Source organism: Falco rusticolus, chromosome 4, assembly GCF_015220075.1.
Source record: "Falco rusticolus isolate bFalRus1 chromosome 4, bFalRus1.pri, whole genome shotgun sequence".
NCBI lineage: Eukaryota > Metazoa > Chordata > Aves > Falconiformes > Falconidae > Falco > Falco rusticolus.
The window spans coordinates 81,684,593-81,699,255 of record NC_051190.1 but is presented as its reverse complement, the minus strand read 5'-3'; the positions used below and the strand labels follow the sequence as shown (position 1 = coordinate 81,699,255).

Here is a 14,663-nt window from a genome sequence, read left to right as displayed (position 1 = left end):
CAGCCCATCTACCTTCTCACCTGTTTGGGAATAGAAGAATATTAGGGGGATAACTTAGTGGTAATGTTACAGCTTTCTGATTTTTTTCAGAATCTTTTTCATCAAAAGTATTTAAGCTAGGTAAAAAAACTACTTTGGGACATCTTGTTCCATTTATATTTTTAAGACTATTCACCATAGAAATCACTGGAGAGTTCTTCTTAAAACAGATGGCACAATGTGGGACATTGTAATGCAATTTTCTTTGTAAAATGCTGTGTCCCAGGGCAGATTTACCACAAATGCAGCAATCGTGATGTCCCATAAAAGAGAAGACATGTGTTTTTGCAATGTTTGATATATCTAAAAAATATGCGTAACTCCTCTGACTCTGCCAAGCAAGCAAAGCTTGCTATTTTCAGTAAAGTATTTTTGGGCTTTTGGAGTATTTTGAAACTGTTAGTACAGTAACTGCGTTGACTATTCAGGAAAACATTTGCATCAAAAACTTTAAACATCAATAAATACGGTATTATCTGGAATTATGATTGGCAAGAAGTTGTGTTAGATCTCTCTCCCCTTGAACGTTTTGGCAGAAGACACATTTTTCTTAATATTATTTACTGGAAATTTTTAGTTAATATGTATAGGTTTTAAAGCCATAAAGGAATACTGTGTAGATATCAAAATAGAAACACTAAGAGTCATCTTTCTGGTTTACAACTAATCAGTGTAAATATCTATCTCATCTATTATCTGTGCCAACTTGGCCTTAGTAATTAATTAAACAACAGTATTGTAAGAGGTCTGCTACCAGTATTGGTGACACCTGTTATTAAAAGGCCTAGATAAATTAGCTGAATAATTAAAATGGAGAGAAATATGCCAAAGAATATGAAAAAATATTTATTTTCATCAGAATATTCTGTTGTATCTATACAGAAATATATATGTTCATAATTTCATCTTTATCATAGGTAGGTTTCTAAAATACTAACAAGAGATAATAACAGTAATGTTTGGTATACTTAATGGGAAGAAAAATGAAAATAGGATACATAAAATGATGTTGTACATTTATTTACAACAGGATATTTTCACAGTGAAAATTGTCGATATACTAAATCTATGTTTTTAATTCTTTTAAGATGCCAAAAAAAATAACTTGGTTATTTTAGTTGTGCCATTTTAAGAAATGTAAGATAAATCTAGTGATGCAATTGGTGCCTGGGAACCTTGAGGACTGGAAACTACTAGTAAATGTTAAAGATCTATAATAATCTCTTGGATAATCTTTTGTTTGAGAAGGCCAGAGTCTGAAAATGGCTAAATGCACTGAATTCTCACTTGCTTCTGAAAACAGAGCACTTGGCGCTTTGCAGTTTTGTATTCCAAGTAGCAGCAGCTTTTTCTTAAGTACTCTTTACTCTGCTTAAGTCATATACCTCCCGCAGCAGTTAAGATTTGAGACTAGGCGATTGTTTGGTTTGTGGTGCTTTTCCTGCGACAAAGAAGTGGATGCATATAGGAGCTTTTTCTGGCTGTTGGGGTGTAGGCTCAGGCCCTGGGTGCCTCCTCCCAGCACCATTTTGCGTTGGGCTTGGGCTTGCGCTGGCCCATGTGGTGGAAAAGGAATGGAGCTGCTGGACCTGAATGGGAGCAGAGACATTTTCCAACCAGGTTCCCAGCATGGATGACTGGAAAACCAGGACCCTGGGGCAAACCACAGTACACACGCTCAAGTAATTTAAAAACAGCCACAGATTTCTGGAATGGTGACATTATTGGATATACATAGTTAAATCTGTAAGTGATAACATTTCCGCAGCAGTATCTACTTCCTTTGAACTACTTCTTGGTTTAATTAATGGTGTATTAACTAAAGCTAGCTGTACATGAAAGACAGGGAATTTTAATTAAATTCTGTGGTTTGGGTAATTAGATATCAATGATAATTTTTATAATCAACAGCTTTATTCTAAGTTATGAAATACTTTTTTTTTAGGCATTTAGACTTAAATTCACTAATTCAAATGATAGGATAGAGAAAAATAAAGCTGTTAAGAAATAGGACTGTTTTATTGACTTACATAAATTAGCACTGTTCATGTGTTTATGTATATTCAGTTACAGATCTCGGTTCAGTTCCTGACTTTTCCACACACTTCCTGTGTGCTAGTGAGCAAATTATTTGAGAAAAAAATGTTTCAGTGTGTCTAGTGAATTTGAAATGCAATAATTAGTGCCAGCTGAGATCTAGCCAACTTGTCAAATTCTGTACTAGGCGCAGAAATATTCATTTTTAGGAATTTCAGTTCTCTGTTTATATTCTGTAAAATTGGATATTTTTCTTTCTCTTATTTTCTTGTCCTTGCACTTAAAAGCCAGCAGGTCTGTCCCTTTTGTATGTTGTACTGTCAGTGATATAGTCAACCTTATCTTAGTTTCTGCTTTTGTAATACAAACACATAATAATAACATAATTAGTTACTTGAGATCCTCTTTTCATCTGTTTCATTGGTTAAACTAGCTTGTAAGAAATGAGGTGATAATTGAAGTGTATTTAGGCGTCCAGAGTGCAGACACCCCATTTTGGGTCAGAAAAGCAACATAGTGCCCAGGCTACGTAGTTCCAGTTGCCCAGTTCAGCCCAGCTCTGGGATTTCTACCTATGCAGTCTAAGCAGGTAAGTCTAAACAACAGTATCTCACCTTTTGAATCACAGATTTGCATGGATGAGCATGACCTGATATGGATGACCTTTTTGTGGTGTTTTTTTCGTTTGTTGCTTTTTCTTCTTGTGGCTAATGGTCATCCTTTGTTCTTGGGTAGAACAACACTTGTTACTTGGCATACCTCAAATGGTACAACAGGGGCTAACTGTCTGTTGATTTAGTGCAAATATAAGCAGAAATAAATTACTTAATTATAAAAGTTACTGAGGTACAGCAAAACCACTTCTATGAATATCCACTGGAACTTAAAAACAAGTTAATTTTAAATGCATTGTATCTTTTTGAGGATGGAATGTTTATGAGGCTTTAGTTGACCTTTGGTGAATGTTCTCTAAAGGTAAACTGTTTCATTAGTAAGTATGACTATAATTTAAAATATAATCTTTGCAAAAATAATTCCTCATGGAACAGGTGGGGTTTTTTTTTTCTCTCTCTTTTATCTTTTTCCCAAAAATGTCATGAGCTATACTCAAATAGGATGACCTAGTAAATGGAGTGACTTAGAGATACTTCTGTGATATAAAGAGGATGCAAGTGAAGCAAAATTTTTTTTTTTAGGCTTATTTCATATGTAGAAGAATTCAGCTGTGCATGTTTTAGTACAGACCAGGTAAAAGGAACGACATCTAAATAATAAACCATTTAGTAAAGTTAAAAAATATTATTTCTAATAACATAACTTTTTAAAATCCATATGTTCTCTAATTGATGAAGGTGAGTTTTACATGGGTAGCTCCTGGGAAGTGTTATATATGTAGATACTGTGCCTGTTAATAAGAGTAGACCACACAAAGGACTTTGGAAAATCTCTTCATTCAAAAGTTTTCATGGATCAATTCAGGATGGAACAATAGAGAATAATTCTTAATTGCTAAAAAATATGTTTGTTTTTCGGTTCTGTTTGTTTTTCGGTTCTGTTTGTTTTTCGGTTCTGTTTGTTTTTCGGTTCTGTTTGTTTTTCGGTTCTGTTTGTTTTTCGGTTCTGTTTGTTTTTCGGTTCTGTTTGTTTTTCGGTTCTGTTTGTTTTTCGGTTCTGTTTGTTTTTCGGTTCTGTTTGTTTTTCGGTTCTGTTTGTTTTTCGGTTCTGTTTGTTTTTCGGTTCTGTTTGTTTTTCGGTTCTGTTTGTTTTTCGGTTCTGTTTGTTTTTCGGTTCTGTTGTTTTCGGTTCTGTTGTTTCGGTTCTGTTTGTTTTTCGGTTCTGTTTGTTTTTCGGTTCTGTTTGTTTTTCGGTTCTGTTTGTTTTTCGGTTCTGTTTGTTTTTCGGTTCTGTTTGTTTTTCGGTTCTGTTTGTTTTTCGGTTCTGTTTGTTTTTCGGTTCTGTTTGTTTTTCGGTTCTGTTTGTTTGTTTTCATTGCATTTTTATTCTCTCTTGCAAGATTTATGGGATCCAAGGTCAGCAATATACATCTTTCATATACAGTCTTCTCATAATACAACTAGACCTTTACTGGTGACTTTGTATAGGTAGGTGGAAGAACTACTAACATGGTTACTAGGTACAGACTGAATTATATGAAGCAATTATGGGATAAAAATGTTGCAAAATTGTGGAAGATCAAATGTAACTTAACAAGCTTGTGCCAATTCATAAGTAACAAGATTTTTCTTCATAGTTTCTCTCTAGTAATAGAAAGATGAGTGTAAACCTTGTAGATAATTTTGCAATTTGTAGGATGATGTAGAAGTTCTGTGGGACCAATTTTTTAACTTATTGGTCAACGTAAATAAAATTTTAAATTTTCTGTTTCAGATGCATTTATTTCAGTGACTAGGCCTTCAGTTGACTTCAGATAGACACACAATGTGTTAAGCTGTGGGATCATCAAGTTTGAAGTAAAGAAAATAATTTTAAAGGACTTGAGCTTCTGACTTGCAATGCATCAAGTGCAGTGTGTGCAGCCCAGTGCTTCATCTGAGAAACTCACAAAACCAAAGCAACAGACTACAGGTTGAAAGAAGAAGGGCTTTTGCAGATATGAAATAGTATAATAGATACAGGTTTGCAGTTGTTTGCAATTAGTTCTATTGCTATAAAAGATAAGAATATAAGATAATTCATGGAGGCAGTGCATCTGTAATTAGCATTTCCAGGAGTGGTAGCGCTTTTATCTGATTCTTCTGTTCTGTGTGGGAGTGGAGTCCAGAAGACTGAATTATATAATCATTCTACTTACAGAAGAACAAATGTAGTGTTACCAAGCTACTATCCATTTTTTTTTTTTTTTTTTGTCACTGAAGAGGAGATCTTTAACAATTTAAGCACAGAAACAAAAATGAGTTGTTTAGTTACTTTTTGTCTTTGTGTTTTTATTCTGCTTTCCTTACTTTATAACATGCTCTGATTTCTGGCTTTTCATTAGGGACTGTATTCTAATACGTGTGTCTTTTTGATGTAAGACTTAAAAATGGTGTCAGAATGGACTGGTTTTTTCTTTCCCTACTAGATTGTATTTATTTATTTTAATAGGGATTCAAAAGGTAGCATATCAAACATTGTGTAACTTTTGCTTTTTAAAGCTATGGTAAAAATGAATTGCACAGGAGATTAATAATTGTTTAAGTGACAATGTTTATGATTCAGAAATATACATATGAATAATTTTTAGTTTGACAACTACAGTGACAGCAAAAGAAAGGTGGCCCATGCTAGAAGGTGTCTAGTGCTGTAAAAGGTGTTCTAGTATGGTGATGGAGATTATTTAATACTTGTTTGGCTCTTGGCCACGATTTGTGGATAACACTAAAACTCCCTTGGGCAAAATCCTGTGGGTCTCCAGTGGAATTGCAGAGGATGAGGAAACATTGCTTCAAATTTCAAGTTACAGTCTTGTAAAGCGAGTTCAGTTTTGATTCAACAACTGCATATATAAGGCAGATTGCTTACTGGAGTATCCCAAGAACTTCACATGTGTTATGCTGTGTCTCTTTCCATGTAAGTTTGATCATGTTTTATTACTGTATTCCAAGCAGGCTGTTTGGAAATTATCAGTAGTATAGGCAAAAGGACCCGAAACGTGGCAAAATCTGAGATTTGCCTTCACAGGTGGTGCTGTCACCCTCAAGATGTCAGGAGGGGCAAAGTGGCACCAGTGGCTCCCCTAGCAGTATATTCATCAGTCTACAGACAAAGCAAGCAGAATAAAAACCAAATCCTGAAGAATATGTGCATACGATCCAGACCTGCAATAAGATACTAACTACCCTTTTCCCTCAAATCATAACAACTCAGTCTTAAGTTAAACTCGAAACTGACCTTAACCCATACTTAACTTGAAGTTTCCTGCATCTGTTCCCAGATTTCAGGACAGGCTTGTGTGTCTGAAAGCTTTATGTGTTAGAAAAGATTTTACATCTTTCTGCCAGTCCTATTTTTCTCCTATCATTAGGTAATCATACTTACAATAGCAGTAACGATAGTGCTAGGGACTACTAGTGTGAAAACATAAGCTACATTTGAGGAGAATTAACTGCAACATTTAAAGAGAGAAACTAATTAGGTAGAACTTCAGAGAAAAGCATACTAGAAAAAGATAACAGAAATGCAGAGCCTTCCTCCAGAGGAAAAAAAATATTAAAAATGCAAGCATAATATAAGCTAGCTCAGCAAAAAAAAAATTCCCAAGGGAAAGAGGAGACAGGATCAAGGTTTTTTGTTTGGTTGTTTTTTTTTTTTTTTTTTTCTTCTTCCCTTTAAGATGGGAAAAACACAGGGAAACAAAAAATTAATATTGCTTATTGAAAACTGAACACCATGGGAAAAGAACACAAACTTAAATTGCATAAAAGTGCAGTTATATACCTTTCTCAATTAAAAGTGCAATGTGATACCAATTTTTAGTTAAAAAACAAATCCATGGGACTATTGGAATTTGTTAGCCACAAAGTATTCTAGACACAGTTTAACATGTTTAAAATGGTGGGGTTTAGGTTGGAGTCTTTGGATGAAAGGCTGAACATTCACAATATAATGACTTAATATCCTGAAATTGGTAGGAGGAGGACAGAAATTTCATTATCATCTTCTTAAATTCCTCTGAAAAAAATCAGCACAATGAACCTTCAAGGGGTGGTGCAGTCCCATCTGAAAGATGGGTCAACATGTTAAAGTTGTCTTTACAACTGTAAGTCTGTCTGGGGGGGGACAGACAGACAAACAAATGAAGGACACTCAATCAGAAAATGCACTTCCATCCTTGACCAAACCTCTTGTATGTAGTTCCACAAATGTCGGACCTGTCTCTGTTTAGTCAATAGCAGTATGTAAACTGTAAGAAAATTGATAATACAAGATGAGATAAGAGACTGGAGGTCTCTTTCATTTCTGCTATGAATGAGATGAGTCCAAGCTGGCTTTAAGTAGTTGTTTCAGGTACTAAGAGGTGTGAGACTATGATGGCATGGGCTTGGGCATGTGGGCAGGAGGTTGGGCAGAGGTGCAGAGCCTGTCCTCGTTCTTGTGGTGCTGGGCTAACTTGGCAGCTCCCTTCTGGCTTTGTTTCAGTAAAACTGCCTCACAGGTGCTCCATGTGCACATCCATGCCTCTGGTGGCAGTGTAGACATGCCATCAGAGCAAGTGGTAGGAGACACAAGTGGTGACGTTCACAAAGCCTTCACAAACCTAGAAATTACCATCTCCTTGGAGCTGAATTTGAGCAGGTCAGGAGCTGCGTGGGTGAACAGGGGATCATAGTTTGAGATGCTGCTGCTGCCACATAATTTCCTTTGCTTGCAGATACACATTCCTGTAGGCAAGTACCCATCCTACTTTATGACATCCCTTTTGGTAGCTCACTGTTACTGAACTTTTTTATAGTAATACTAATGAATAAATATGAAACCATTTGTAGTTGTCTAGAAGGCTCCACACTATCCCAGTGGACAGTGATATAGCGCCAGCTATTCGTTACCCAGGACTGCAATAATTTAGTCAACTTCTGCATGTAGTGCTCTGCCTAGGGAAAAAAAAAAAAGAAAAAAAAATCCACCTAGTAGAAAACAACGTAGCATGAACTTCTACTATGAAATTCCTTAACCTGCCTGTTAAGCTAACCTCTTATTCTATGTACAGGTTTCCTGTTGGAGATTAACTTGGATTCATATTTTCACAAGTCATTTAGAAGGAACTCCTGCACCCTGTTCCTAGTTAATTTTGAAATGCATAAAGCTTTGGAATGAGGACAGCAGTTAACAAATCTTTTCCTCGAGCACAGTGGAACATTTTTGTCTCAAGACTAAAGCACATCTCTTCAAAGGCTTATTTCCGCGCATGAAGTAGGAATTTCTGCCCCAGGAAATTAAGGATCATCGAAAATCTTCCCCAGTTGCAAATTACACTTTTCAGCTTTGCCTTCCTCTAATGTAATCACCCCTAGAGCACCTAACTATGGAGAGATTAATTAAACCCAACAATTAAACAAAAACCCCAACCCTGTAGCTTATTACTAACAAAAGTTAATTGTTATGCAGAGTTTACAGTTCATCCCATGAGAGAGAATGGAAAGAAAAGAGGAAGAACATGTGGCAGCTAATAATAGTCAAAGAACTTAACACTGTTGGTACGGGCTTAGATACTTGTGGTGCTAGTTGTGAGGAGATATATGTAGAGTTCACACTGAGGGGTGCACTTCTGGAGCTGGCTTTCTTGGGGACAGTGGCAGAGGTTACCCCTAAGATGTTTATTTCATGATGTTCTAAATTCTGGAGGCGTTTTTGATTGATATATAGAAGTAGTAGTGGGCGACATGGGAAGAATTGTGATTAATCCTCGCTGTAAGCGGACAGCTAAATGTACTGTATTACAGAGAACTTCCTACAGATTACATAGTTATACCTATCAAATCCTGTCCTTTCTGTCCCAGATTGCTTTATTCCATTTATTAAAGAATACCAGTCATAAACCCTAGTGATTCAGCATTCTTTTAAGGCTTTTAATATTCAAATAGTAATTTTTTTGCATTCACCAATTTCAAAATGCTAACAGCTCTTTAGAAATGCTTCTATGTAGTTTGTCTGCTTTTTGATGGAGTAAATTTTTTGTCCTCTTGGTCTCAATATGTTTATGATCAATCACTTATACAGTCAAAATATTATACAATATGATAATTTAGTCATAAAATAAAGGTATCAATTTTTTAATGGCCCTATGGACAAATTTGCTTGTTTAGTCATTGAAGTAAAATGATAACAAGGATGACTAATTCCTTAAATTCCTTTTTAAAATTTTCACTTTTAAAATCTGTTTTTCTGTGGTGGTTATTGGTAAGTTTTTAGCATTGGGAACAGCTTTACGATTCTCAGAAGATTTTTGTGATGTACACTGTTTTGTAAGCATAAAATAAATTCTAGTCTGAAAAGGTGTCAGTTTATTTTTGGTTTATTCAGTTATAATATTTAAAGCAAGAAGAAAGCCTTTGTGAATTTATGATGTATCAGCACATATACATACTGGTATTTCCTTGTCCCAGATTCTCCTTAGTTTCATTCATTTCAATATTTCTGTTAGTGAGAAAAACACTGTGAAATTTGATTGTAGTTCTCCTGACTTGGTAGGTAAGTAGTGTAGCAACTTGGATATAGCAAGCCTAGGAGCTGGAAAAATTTAAGGTCTGTCTGAAGTTGCTTTTACAGTAGTCATATGATGAAGGTAAGATAAACGAAGAGGAAAGTAAAAAAAAATAAAAATAAAAATTTATGCCTGTATTTTAAATGTAAGTGTATTCAGTGGCATCTTGCATTCTGATCAGGTTTTATCAGTGCTCAGTTTTTGTTGCTAGTATTTCTCACTGTCATAAACTACAGTACTGGTGAAATGATTTCTCAAAGGTTCAAGTATCCTGCTTAGCATATCACAATCATTTTTGTGCTGCATGTATTTCCAGTGTTTACAGGTATATTCCATACAAATAATTCAAGGAAGTGAATTTGAATAATTGTTTCTCTGAGGAATATGGGCCATATCTTTGTGTTAAAATTTAAATGGGTATTTTTTACATGCCACAGACTAGAACACCTGGGAGTAAAGTAGTCAGAAAAACATGCGTGCTTTTGAGTTGTGTTGAAGTCACTCTTGCAAACGGAAAGATTTTCAGCTTGGTAAGCAAATTTTTATGGCTTACAGTGTATCAGTGTTTAGACTTTATATTTCAAAATTACATTCATTTACATCAGTAAGCATCCTTTGCTGTATCGAAAAAAATGTGTACTAGTAAAATGACTTTATGCTAAATATTGTGAAAAACAAGAAGATGATGTTATGTAAAAGATGCTATCTATGTAGAAAAAAGCTATTTTTTTTGTTATGGGGACTCTCTTTTTTTTTCATCCATGCCATTAATCTAGCAGCAATTATAAGTAATCATAATACTTCAGTATTTGAGAGTAAAGTCAAAATGGTGATTAGCAAATACTTTTGATTGGATTTTCCCCCAAAATCCAAAATCTTCAGAGTAAACTCTCAACTATTGAAATTGGGATTATTTTTGACATTAGAGAAACTGTTTTCTATGAAGTATAAAATGAATCGCAGGAATACCTACACAATTGTCTTTTATGTCTGTACATTATATATTTCCTGCATTTCCAAGAAATTAGATAAGAGATTGCGGCATGTTTTTATTGTGAGGTTTTTGGATTTTTGTGGTGGTGGTTTTTTTTGTTTGTTTTGTGTTTGGTTGTTTTTTTCTGTGGTTTTTGTTTGTTTGGTTGGTTCAACTGTTTTGAAAGTAGCAACATTAGTGGGGAGAATATCCTAGGGGTTCAATAGCAAGTATGGTCTTTCAGTGTCCAGGAAGTATTATTCACTTAGACTCCAACAGCTCACTTAATAGAGAATAAATAGTGCAATAGTGCATCATAATACCTTATGCATTAATGTTACACAGGTCTTAAAATTTGATCACAAGAGAATATATTTTATACATGAAAGTTGAGTTGTTCTTCTGCAAGAACTGATGAAATGTTTTTTTGGGTTTTTTTTTCAATTGTATGCTAAACTCACAAATGACACTGAGTTTTCAGAGGAAAGATGCTTTGGACTTGTCGGTAGAAAGGTTGTACTTGCTTTCTGGACTGGTTGCAGGAGTTTATAGAGAAAACCGATTCAGGTGTATGTGTCAGCATGTGGTATTTGACATGTAAAAATTCTCCTTTGGAAAATCTGTGATGTCACCCACACTCAAATCACAGGATCCAGCTATAACCATGGTGAAGGTGTAGTTCCCAACTGAAGGAAATATCAAGTACATTCTGTACAGAAAAGTTCTTGAAAAGCCTAATTGCTTCAGCCTCCATAGCAATTACGGTATAAAATATTCTGTGTTATTTATTCCTGTTGTTCAAGCAAAAATCACTAAGTAGTCATGTTGTGGAGGAAGGAAACTTGTTTCCTTAGTGTTCATCTTCTTTTTTTCTTTTAAGTTGGTGTTGGGTTTTTTGGGGTGTGTTTTTTTCGGGTTTTTTTGTTTTGTTTTTTTTTTCTTTAAGCATACTAAACCAGAGGGAAATGGATGAAAAGGACTAGAAGGTCTCAGTCTTGTATAGCATGGCAAATGCTTACTTAAGATATGTCATTTTGTCATCAGCACCCTTTTTTTCCATCAGCCTTAAGCTGTGCTCCTTTTATGGAATAACTGGCAATTAGTGATGAAATTGTATGTGATATGTATGCTATGGAAGGGCTGGTAGAAAGCAAAAAATGGCTGAGTAATTCCAAAAGGCAGACTGTAGGCTGTTTGAGGTTTCCCTGTTATGGTGATCAGAGAAAAGTCCCCTAAGGCATGTGTTAAGAAGAGTGTCATGCTTTCAGTCCCGGCAGTGAGCATGGACCCCAGAAGAAGCCCTCCTGCCTTTTTCAGGAGCATGTAGAGGGAGCTGAGTTGCTTGAGATGCTGGATGTGTTTCCACAGGCCACAGTCCTCCTCTGGAATCATTTGAAGCTGAACCCACTTGTATTGTTTATTGGGTTTGTAGGACTGAAAGTATTTCACCACCAACAACCCCACCCCCCATAGTCTCCGAAAACTCTTCTTTCCTTGCTTGCTGTGAGGACTTTACAAGGCATAATGATATTATTTGGGTGTTGAGATTGGTGTGTGGGGGATGTGCCTTTATATTTGTTTTCCCTCCATTGTATGTTCCTTTCTCTTCCCCACTCCTCAGCCTGATTTCTGCAGGGCAGCTGAGGATTTCAGTGGCATGGGGAATTCCTGGAAAACTAAGCTTGTCAGCATAGTTGGCTGAATTCTAAGTAATTTGATTTGTAGAGTTTTTAACAAAGCTTTGCTTCCTAGTTTGGGTATATGGCCTGGTAGGAATCCTGACAGAAAATTTAATAAACTCTCAAATCCACAAAGAAAAGCATGTTTTAAAAGGGAGGCTGGAATTCTAAGGCATTACAGTCAGTGGATAGAGGAGAAAGAATATTTTTTTTTCTAATTCTTTTCGTGATAAAATGAATGGCTTATTAATGTAGTGTTTCTAATTTATTTTATTTGTAAATTTGTGTCTGGTTGAGAGAGCTGTGAATCTTGCCTAAGCATGTACTAACAAAATGTGTGCACAAATCTGAGTTTCCTGGAATAAGCCAAACTCTTAGAGGGTTTGTGGAAGAGTTCCCTGCCTGATATCCCATGTGTTTTATCTGAATGCTGTGGTGTGTTGTTCAAAGTAATTTGTCGCTGCATTGAGAGGTCAAATCACCATTTGTGTCTGTTTGGTGCTGCTGATCTTTATTTTTCTTGCCAGCAAACACATTTTATTAATGTTTTAATTCAAGATTCTTTTTTCCCCCTACATGATAGTATTATCTCTGTTACTATTTTCCTCTTCATGTACTGATAGGTTTTTAACTGCATGATATTTCTGGAGTACTGAGAGAAAGAGCACTAAAATAAAGTACAAATGAACATTTAAATTAAAAACTACTGAAAAAGATAATGTAAATTAATGTTGTTGTCTACAGAAATTAAGGTATTTGGATAACATATAGGTAATCTTAAAATGTTCACCTTGACAAAACACACACATTTATGTAATACAGATATGCATTGATGGCTTCTGGCGTCGGCATCTGTATAACGTGCTTGGTTTCCTACAGCTACATTATTACACTTAGAAAATGGGAAACCACCTCTGTAAAAGGTTTAACTGAAAACTAAAGGATGCAGGGACCAGGGACCTTTCCTTATTTAAGACTCCCTTGCAGCAGAATTTACCAGGGAAGTAAAAGAAGGAAGCCTCTATAAGGTTCCTTTTGCCAAGATTTTTCCCATTATGTTTATGGATGTTCTGGCATCACATGCCTTGAGGTGGTGTACGTGACCTGTCTGCAGTCCAAAGACCAGCCATCCTCAGTAGAGGACTGCCTACCTCCACATTACTGTTCCCAGATTAAACTTGGCAAATTAGTTCCACTAGGTCCCCCACAGTCTTCCCTTTCAAAGGGAGGAACTTGCATCTGAAGAATTTTCCAAAATAATACTGTAGCCTTAAACTGTTGTATCTTCTATAATAACTCTGCTGGCTTACACCCAGGCTGCATCTTTTTTCCTGTGGACTGCCACAAACATGCTAAATTTTCCAATTGCTGTCACCTCATTCGGGTCATGTACCTTTCCTTGCAGCACTGTTTGTAGGCAGTAGGGGATATCAGAGGTGGTCATTTAGGTCTGAAGTTGGAGAAGGGGAAGTCACTGGGAAAGTATCCATTTGCACTGTACATGTACTGTGTATATAACAAATCCTATAGACAGTGGTCAGCTAAAGGCATTGCATGTAAATTGTTTGATCAGTTTAGAGCGCACAGCAGTTATTACCTTGCTAGTGATAGCAATTTTAATGGTAAGCTGCTTATCACAAATGTTCATATTAAAGAATGGAGATAATTTCATACTGTAGAGCATTCAGCAATGTTGTTTTTTGTAGGTAATGAAACTAACGTGGTTAAGAATACAAAAGTAATACTGGATGAAATTGTGCTACAAAACTTTGGTTCTATTAAATCAATTATGCAAATATGAAAACATTTTCAGTAAAACCTAATCAGTTGTCAAGAATATGAGAAAAAATATACCTATTTGATAAAATAAAATTGTCTTCACTGCAATCTAATCAACTGCCAGGAATGAAACATCTCTAATTTGATTAAAATGTCCCTGTTGACCATAGTTATTTTATCTTGTCATAAATAAGAGGACTGACGCTCTCAAGACAGAAGGATAGCTTTTCTTACTGATTGTCAGTTTTAACTTTTGTAGTTCCTGCCCTTTTTCTGGCACTGATATTGATTCACTGATGTTTGAGGGCTGACGTGCCTTATACTTGGCCAACGTTATCCATACCTATGTTGCTTTTTCCATCCCGATTTCCATGCTCCTGTTAGTTTTTGTTAGTCAGTTAGTGTTTGTAGTTCTTACCTCTTCCACCTTATCATTATGTTTTATTCTGACTTGAGGAGATGAAGAGCATAGGAATCTCTTCTGGTTCAAATTTAAAAAACACCAGGCAGCTGCCAAGTACTTGTTATTGCATTTAGATAGCTTTACTTGATCATAATATGGGTGCATGTACTTGAATCATTCACCAAGAAGGGCCTGAGAGCGTGCTCTGGGACTAAGGTGTCTGTCTTCACAAATTTCTTTGTTCAAGAATGATATATGTAAAGACAAAATAATACAAAAAAAAAAAGTCCCGTCTATTATTGGGTCAATGTGTCTTTTTTTTATATGCTTCTGTTCCTAGCTACTTTATTTATTTTTTTCATTTTCCCTCATGACATCTTACTACTTTTTCTTTCCTCCCCAAGCTGCAAACGTCTTTTTCCTTAGTACTTTTTCCATTACTGTGTCAGTCTCCTCTGGTCTGAATTTTTCCTTTGCTCTTTTTGTAATTTGACCCTTGTAAATGATGCATTGCTAGACATATAAAGAGATTCCACTTATGGTCTAAAATTA

The 14,663-nt window shown here is 35.7% G+C and overlaps 1 protein-coding gene across 1 annotated transcript in view; it reads left to right on the top strand.

Annotated features, from left to right (window-relative positions):
* Positions 1 to 14,663, top strand: part of DGKB (diacylglycerol kinase beta) — a 363,209-nt gene that overhangs the window by 16,469 nt on the left and 332,077 nt on the right.